The following is a 9127-nucleotide window of genomic DNA, read 5'->3' on the forward strand; positions in this document are numbered from 1 at the left end:
CCCCACGAACCCAAAAACAAATTTCAAGAATATAGTGAACGCATTTGAAATGCAGGCGTTTCTTCTGGTTAGAGGAATCACTCTAGGCTTTACTTCCAAACTCCTGGATGCCACATTTTATTTCTGGCTCCTAATGTGTGCGTTTCCGGTTCTTCCTTAGCTAGGGCAGTTTAGAGACCGCGCTTGGGCTTGCTCTTCTCACAGCTGTTGACTTCTCTTATCTCAAGCTCCATGCTGCGCCGCCACTGCTGTCCTTTGCATACCTGAGTCACCTGGTAATATTTTCTTTGTCAATAAGGGAAGAGTCCTTGTCGGTTTCAGGAGAGAAGGCCCAAACACTGTTGATCAAATAGCACCTGGTCTTAAGGACTTGACCTCATTTTCCCTCAGGTCCTGGTGTGAAGCACACTCTATTCTTGCTTTATGCTTTTCTGCCTGTCTAATTATTAACACAGAGAGAGGTGGGGAGGGGGAGGGAGAGAAGGAGGGGGGAGAAGGAGAGGGAGAGAGAGAGGAAGGAGAGGGAGAGGAGGGAGAGGGAGAGGGAGAGAGAGGGGGGGGAGAGAGAGGGAGAGAGAGGATAACATAAATTGTTATTGGGTAGCCAGGAGATAGAGAACTCATGTTTAGGGAATCAAGTTTATCACATCTCTAGTGGCTTTGGTGTTAAGGTGGCAGTGTATGTCATGGTTTACCTCTGGGAGTGCCACCTTCCCATTGGGCCATTGCTCTTTTTAGTTCATCTCATTTATTATGCAAATAAAGAGCTCATCACATGTGGTTTAAGTATGACACATGAGCAGACCCCACAGACATCCCCCTCCATGCACTTCCCAGTGGGAGGGGTTGGCATGTCAGGGCTGAGGTTCAGACTACTGACTCCAAATGTTGAATTGCCCGTGCACACGTATGAGTCCCAAGTCCCAGAGTCAGAGGCCGGGAGGGAAGAAGGGACAGTAGCCATTCAGGATACATGTAACCCAGAGCAAGGATCTCTGAGGTTTTATTTACCTCATCTAAAGTGTCGCGTTGTCTCGGTTTGCTTTTGTGGCTTACATGGGGAACTGACCCCTAAACGTGCTGATAAGGGAAGAATAGGTAAGTGAACACCCCCAGGGTTCCTCTTAGTTTCAGTGAAGCACATTGGAACACGAGCCTTCTGTTTGCCGTTGAAAGTTTAGCACTTGAATTTCAGGTTGGACTGTCCAGCACATGAAGGAAGACGCAACACCTCATGCCAATGCCTGTTTTCTGTAGGCCCCAGAATAGAAGGCATTGTGCATTCGGTACACACGCATACAAAGCCAACATTGACTTAATTGTACCCTGAGAACAAAAGCCTCTACCTGGGTCAAGATGGGGCAACTTAAGACTTTTCTTTCTGCAAAGTCAGTGGCTGGGAACACCAGACCAAACATGTCAACTGTTGCTAGTGTTTGCTTGTGAAATTCTGATCCATGGCATGGTGTGTCCCAGAGCTTAAAGTGTTGTGTGCATGTGTGCGTGTGTGCATGTGGGGAGTCTGATCCTGAGTTCAATCCCAATATTGCAAAAAGAAGTACAAATAAATAATTAGATCTGGGCTGGCGAAATGGCTCAGCGGTTAAGAGCACTGACTGCTCTTCCAGAGGTTCTGAGTTCAAATCCCAGCACTGACGTGGTGGCTTACAATCATCTGCAATGGGAACTGATGCCTTCTTCTGGTGTGTCTGAAGACAGCTATAGTGCACTCATAAATACAATAAATAAATAAATCTTTTAAAAAAATAATTTAGATCTAAGAAAGCTAAATCTGGTGTTGTGAGGACCAACTCTGAAGATACCCAGAATCTAATCCTTCAACTAGTCTCCACCCACACCCCCACCACACACAGCCAGACATTAGACAGAATAAGGTGCAAAGGGCAACTGAGCTTTTTCCTGTTGTCCAATCTGTCTCTTCGTGGAAGTTCCAGAGACACAAACTGAGGGTTGCGTGGTGAGGCTGCTCCTCTGCCTACCAGAGCTTCAGTGTGCATGAAGTCGATTTGAAAGCCTCACATAATTCTCAATTGTAACCATCAGCAGGGAATATGTGGGTGCTCATGCCAGAACATGGGGGCCCCAGTGTTTTAGCCGACATCGACCACCTTTGTCTTTGTCTTACTGCGGTAACGAGATGCCACTGTTTGACCTTGAGGTGTAGAAGTTTCTTCTCTGAGAGCGACCCAGCTATTTGTAGACTCCTTCAAAAAGGACCCCAAATCTCATAATTTTCATTTGGGGGTGCTCATTTTTCTTATGCCTTTCAGGATGTCAATCATGACCAAGGTTTCCAGGGTTCTCATTCGTCAGGGAGGGTGGTGTGGAGTTTAGCTTCTCTCTTCCCCATTGACTCTCTTGCCCCAGTGAATGTAGCAACTGATGATATTAGCATTAGGTAGACACAGCTGGCATCCATCGATCTTACCCATACATGTGTACACATGCTCACTGTCACTTTTTACCTTCACAATATGAAGTTTTTGTTCTTAGGGTTTTTTTGTTTGTTTGTTTGATTTGGTTTTGGTTTATTGAGATAGGGTTTCTCTGTGTAGCTCTGGCTGTCCTGGAACTTGCTGTGTAAACCAGGCTGGTCTTGAACTCAGAGATCTGCTTGCCTGTGCTGGGATTAAAGGCATGTGCTACTATGTCCTGCAAAGGTTTACTTGTTTATGTATTTTACGTATGTGGGTGCCATGTCTGCAGGTCTGCTGCATGACAGAAGAGGCACCAGATCCCATTATAGATGATTGTAAGCTATCATGTGGTTTCTGGGAATTGAACTCAGGACCTCGGGAAGGGCAGAGCAGCCAGTGCTCTTAACCACCTCTCCAGCTTACAGTAAGACAGATGGGATTCCCAGCAGTGGCAGAGTAGAAGTCCGCATTTCTAGGATGTTAGTGTGCCTGTCAGGTTCCAGGAGATGTGATTCCAGGTCTTCAGGTCTGGGCTGGACTGAGGCCTTGCATTTCTGGTGCTACTGTCTCCAGAATGCATTGGGTAGCAGGCTTCCATGTTGGAGATACCAAGGCCTGGTGGTGTCTCTACAAGTTACCACCCCTCTGAACTCTGGGACTTAGTTTCTGAAGACACAGGCCTTGTGTTAGTACAAATTTAAGAGTGATAATTTCTTTTCCCTCTAACCTGGTTAGCTTCCAGATAATTGAGACAGAGGCGATTGGATTCATTCAATAAGCTTTAAGGCACAATAACTGAGCAGATATTAATCTATTCTAATGCACCAAACTAATCTAGCTACTTTCCAGCCCAAAGCCCCAAAATACTTTTAATATTTTAGTATTGATTTTAGCATTTTAATATTGATCTAGCTCTCTCTGCCTGCTCCATTTGCATTCTCATTGTAACTCCTGGTCCTGGCGAAACCTCCCTTTTCTTCCTCTCTCCCTCCCTGGCTGGTACTGGAAGTCTAGCCCTATTATGTCCTCTGCCCAGTGATTGGCTGTTCAGATTTTAATCCAAGGATCAGAGATAATTGGGGAGCAATGTTTACATAACATGAGATTCTTAGAATAAGCATTACAATGCCATGTCCGGCTTGCAACCAGATATGAGGGCCCCGAAGTCAGTATTTGAATGATACACAGATAATCATTACACAGGGCACAATAACACTATGCCAACAGCCACTGGGCAAAACCAGCCTCCTGAGAGTGGGTGTGGTCTGACCAAAGCCAGGCAACTGGGGCTTCCCGGGTGCTCCTCTGGCTCAGCATGGTGCTCTGCCTCATCAGGATGCCAATGGCGGTGTCAGGAAAGTGTGCTTTCCACGGAGTCATTTGCTTATACAACTTAGGAGCTGACGGGTCTGGTCTGGGGTGGTGGGCTCTGTGACTCTGAAAGACTACACTGTGTAAGGAGGTGGGCAGCACACCTGGAGCTGCATTGCTAAAAGGAAGGCTCAGACATCTGGGTGGAGGAAATGATTCCAACTGCACGTGCCACTTGAGGTCTGCTTCCAGACATGTAACAAGTGATGGAGAGTGCCAGCGTCCCTCATGTCCCAAGCTCTCTGGCTCTAACCCTGACTGACTGCAGACCACGTGAGGGAGGCTTTGAAGGTGGCTTTAGAGATGTTTTCATTCCCGGAAGCTTGGCGGGATTGTTTTGGGTTGTGTGCAGAGTGACAGTGGATTACAGAAAACAGGAGTTTATCCACCTGTCAGGTAGGAGTTCACAGTGGCCTGGCAGCTGACCTGGCAGCTGTGGGAAGTCAAGGACTCGGCCACTTCCTGTGTCATTCATTCTGCCACCTAAGCGCAGGCCTTTGATGTTATTGTTAGTATGGCTGTTGATACCCTGAACCGTCCCTGTGGGGAGTCATACCCTGGGCTCTTTCCAGTAGAAGATGTTCCTGCTTAATCCTGTTGTCCAGAAAATAGTCACGTGGGCACAAGTTAGGTGGTGAAATATAACACTTAGACAAGTGACCAGACCCTCACCCCAGCAACTGTGGGCAGAGGAAAAGATCAGACGTTCAAACCTCAGTGGTCCTTAATGTGGAGGTAATGGCTGCGTCCGGCCAGGCCCAGACAGTCCAGGGGCAGCTTCATGATCACTGTAGGGACTGAGGTCAGGTTCACTGTCATTAAGGCTCAGATACCTCAGAGAGTCCCCTCTCTGCATTGCTCATATACTGCCTAGGAAACACTTAGGGCATCTGTGAAGGTGCATACTCACAAGTGCTCTGGCAGTTAACACTCCACCCACTCCCTCTTTCTTCCCCCCTCCTCTTCCCCACCCCTTGTCTTCCCCTCTTCCTCCCCTCCCCCTCCCTCTCTTCTTCTCCCCCCCCCTCGCCTTCTCTCTTGCCTAACAGCAAACACGATGCTTGCTTTCCCTTTAGAAGATGGTGTACCCTGAGAGGAATAAAAATAATTTTTCTTCAACCTGATGGTGCCAAACTCAAAACAGAACAACCCGACTCGGCATTGAGGACTCATCAGTTCAGGGCAAAGCAGAAGCCTAGATCCAGTATACTGGTAAGAACAGGACAGACCCAGCCCTGCCCCCTGAAGGAGATCTAAAATACGTTAAGTCCTGAATCCAAAGCAGCCACATCTCACAGGCCTCAGGAGTGGGTTTGCTCATTCAGCGCTTCGCTTTCTCTTGACACAGCTGTGCTCAGTAGTTGGATGTCCGTTTTTAGTGCAGTCTCACCATTAGCATTCTGCATGTTCCAAACTTCAGTGGGTTTTGATGGGCCCATTCTTCATATACCCACACCCACAGGCAGAATCTATGAAAGTACATTAGAATTTGTGTTAAAGGCGGGCTGAGAGCAAGTGTCTGCCTGTACTGAATGTATTGCTATTAATAAGAATTAAAGGTCTGGAGATGGCTCAGCTGGTCAAAGTGCTTGATGGGTAAGCCTGACTACATGAATTCCACTCTCCAGAAACCACGTAAGTCCAGCAGTGCTCTCTGAGGGAGATGGTGGGCAGAGACAGGAGAATGTGCTGGCAGAAATGAGAGGTCTGGCCTTCCGAACAGCAGTAATAACAGCAGTAAAAGATTACACTTCTAAATGAAATGAATGCTCACTTCTGGAAGATGTCCTCTGACCCCTACATGCATGAGCACACACATACATCTGACCCCCACATGCATGAGTGTGCACACACAAACATACATAATAAGTAAATAAGTGAATAAGTAAAGGAATTTAGGCCCAAACATATCCAAACCTCAACAAAGTTATATTGCTCCAATAATTTTCTCAGATTTTAAAAATCTTACACTTTTCAAGCTACATCAATTTTGTCTTGACATGTGTATGTATCTGTTCTTGGCCAGTGGGAAGCAGAGATTGGGTATAGTGACAAGCCCTGGTAACTTCTTGGGTGCCATCTCTCAATAGCTGCAATCTTGACAAGTCACCATGTTCCTTGAGAGCTCAGGTTTTAGTTCCTTGAGGTACAAACAGAGGTGCCTCCCATGCGCTATTGGGAGGACTGGCCTGTGCTTCAGGGTCTGTGTGGGACAGATCCAGCCTGCATGGTCTCAATGACACACATTTCATTTGTACATGCATGTATGTGAGTGTCTGCGTGCTTATGTGTATGTGTGTTCTTTCCTGTGTGTGTGTGTGCACGTGTGTGTGTGTGTGTGTGTGTGTGTGTGGTGTGAGCAATTGTGACTTGTCATTCCAGTCAGTGTTTAGGAGTTCCAAAATGAAATGATAGGATGTAGCAGTTGGATCAATCTTATGTGGAACTCGTGGCCAAAGAGGCAGGCCTGAGGAGTTGCATGTTCATGACCCTCTGTGTGTGTTGTCCTCAGCATTTGATGGCAGCATGGACTCTCAAGGCCTATCTCAGACACACAGAGTTGGAGGCCCAGCCATTGGTGCCATACCAGATGTGCAGTATTAGCATCTGAGAGCTGGCACCAACCTCAGACCTTGTTGGACCTCAGATTTCCTTGGGGACCATTGTTAGTGCCCAGCCCCCACCCTGCCCTTCTGACTCAGTGATTCTGGGCCTCAGCTCAGCCTGAGGCTTTAAGTGAGACCCCCCCCGTGGGCTGGGGAGGTAGGATAGATAGCTCAGCAGGCGGAGTGCTTGCCTTGCAAACCCAAGGACCCATTCAGGCATGTTGCTTGTGTCTGCAATCCTAGAGCCCTGGTGTAGGAGACAGGAGACTCCTTGGAGCTGCTGGCCAGCCCATCTGGCCTAATGTACAAATTCCAGTCCAATGGGAGAGCCAACCTCAAAAAAAAAAAAACCAAAAAAACAAAAACAACAACAACAACAAAACAAACCAAAGAAAGTGGCAGCTGGAGAATTCCATCCACGGTTTGTGTATCAATTTTCTGGCTGCCACATGTCTGTGTCCCCTCCCTCACTTTGAGCTTGTTTTCTCTCTGCCCTTTCTCCTTCCACTTTCTCTCCTTCATTTACTCTCTGGTGCAGAGATGGGAACTGAAGGAAGAGTTCCTCTGTGACAGGGACTCAGGGGAGATAACAGGATCAAGCTGAGACGCTCCCCACAGGAGTGTGTGTGTGGGGGACTCTTCGTCACCTTATTTCCTGCCATGATCTGATGCCAGCCTCCTTCTGACTTTAAATGTAACCCTATGCCATGGCAGCAGTTTAAAAAAGTAGGAAATTTTGAGAGAGGGAGTAGGAAAGAGGAAGTAGGCATCTGACCCCTGGCCCCCACAGCGTACGTTCCAGCCCAGTGTGTGCTTCCTTAGTTGCCGGCATACATGAAACTCATATCTATGCAGCCGCATGTCTTTTCTCCTAACAGAAATTATACAGTGATGGTTTGGGTTTGGAAGCTGGCTCTGTGTGGGTCTGTTGTGATTAGATCGGCCATTGCCCCTGTTCGTGGCCATTCTTGTGAAAAGATCTCGGTGCCCCTGATTAGCTAGACTCCTAGAAACTGATTCACTGAGCCAGAAGTTACTCTTTAAAGGCTCAGGAGGGATAGAGTTAAAGTTGTTTCTACAAGGGTCTGCCAGTACATTCTCACGCCCTGGATGAGAGAGGCCACAGGGTCGTGTGCTTTGCCAGACGCTGTTATCTTAAGAACCAAAGTCCAGACCCAAACTGTCACCTTGTCTAACAGCCCACAGGTCAGTTTGCCAGGGCTGTGAGCCCTCATTCCCCTAGCTCCTTCCTCTGAGGATGTGACTACAGAGCTCTGCAGGCAGCAGCTTAATCTTCCTGCTACTCCCTCGGAGGAGCCATGTTCAGCTTCCAGCGTCAGACAGCTGTGGTTCAGTGTTTCGTTTTATTTTGAGATCTGGGACCATATGGGATTCCTGACTTCGGCCTCCCATCAGCTCAGATCCACTGTATCTAGGCTTAATCTTTATGCTGTTGTAACTTTGTTGTTGTTGTTCGGTTGGTTTTGTTTTTCATTGCTATTGTTTGTTTCCTCAGACAGCATCCTCCAGTGTGTGCTTTAATCTACTCTTGCCCAGGACATCTGTGTAGACCACCATGGTGTTTAGGACAGCGCCCTCAAGGGGCACATGGAAAGTTCCCTGTGGTATTGTAGCAAACAGCATGTACAGCATTGCCTTTAGACTATCCTAGCTTAGACATAGGTATCCTATTGATGAGGGGGCCATGCTGCACACCTCCCTCAGCCCGACTCACAGACTTACATGCATTCTCCATTGCATCCTGAAGGGACGTATTTAGGGTCTCTGACTGAAACATCAGGAAATCCATTTTCTTTTTCTTTTTTTTTTTTAAGATTTATTTATTATTATAATTAAGTACACTGTAGTTGTCTTCAGATGCACCAGAAGAGGGCATCAGATCTCATCATGGGTGGTTGTAAGCCACCATGTGGTTGCTGGGATTTGAACTCATAACCTTCGGAAGAGTAGTCGGTGCTCTTACCTGCTGAACCATCTCTCCAGCTCCCAGGAAATCCATTTTCTTGGCAAGTGACATGCGACTGAAGAGCTGAGCAGGTTAAAAATCACTGAAGACGTAATTTCTAGGTAAATATGTTTTTCTTAGGTAGAGAGAGGACATGTCCACCATTACCTTGAATGTCCTCGGGCTGTCTCAGCTGATCAGAGTGGTAAGCTCATGCAGGTTAAGAGCTTTAGGCTGGAGACCTTTGTACAGAAACCTTGGCCAGGAGAAAGTTTGTGTATGGGCCATATGCACGTACCCATCCTGGTTCTGCTGAAGGTGCCTTTGCATTCTGACTGCCTTACTGTCAGATGGACAGACGGCCTCCTGCTATCCAGAATTCATGCTGGAGCTTGAAGTATCTGTGGTTCTTTGAGGTCATTAGAGACCTGTGATAGTGAATTCCAAGAACATGTAGTTTTCTCTTTGTATCCATGGGAGGACTCCTTCCCGGAAGCCATTCCCTACTTCCCTGTAGAGCTAAAATGAGCCAGTGCTCAGTGAAATTCCTTAGTAGTACGTGCGTATGGCCCATCCACATTCTTTTGCATACTGGAGTTCACGTAGCTGATATCTAATCTAGTGTAAATAATTCCTGTACTGTGTTGACAAGTTGCCTGTTCAGCAATGTTTACAGCCCCACCCGAATATCTTTTCTATGGTTGATTGCAGCTCTGGACACAGGAGGAGGCAGAGAAGCTCAGGAT

General features: G+C 47.2%; 1 protein-coding gene and 1 long non-coding RNA gene across 4 annotated transcripts in view; one reads left to right on the forward strand and one right to left on the reverse strand.

Annotated features, from left to right (window-relative positions):
- Positions 1–9127, forward strand: part of Dapk1 (death associated protein kinase 1) — a 164993-nt gene that overhangs the window by 67346 nt on the left and 88520 nt on the right. The window lies entirely within an intron of this gene.
- Positions 5060–9113, reverse strand: LOC116082390. Its single transcript, XR_004115275.1, has 2 exons — positions 8400–9113; positions 5060–5278 (listed from the first exon to the last, which is right to left on the reverse strand). It is a non-coding gene; the product is annotated as an uncharacterized LOC116082390 (long non-coding RNA).

Source organism: Mastomys coucha, unplaced genomic scaffold (assembly GCF_008632895.1).
Source record: "Mastomys coucha isolate ucsf_1 unplaced genomic scaffold, UCSF_Mcou_1 pScaffold7, whole genome shotgun sequence".
In the NCBI taxonomy this organism is placed as follows: Eukaryota; Metazoa; Chordata; class Mammalia; order Rodentia; family Muridae; genus Mastomys; species Mastomys coucha.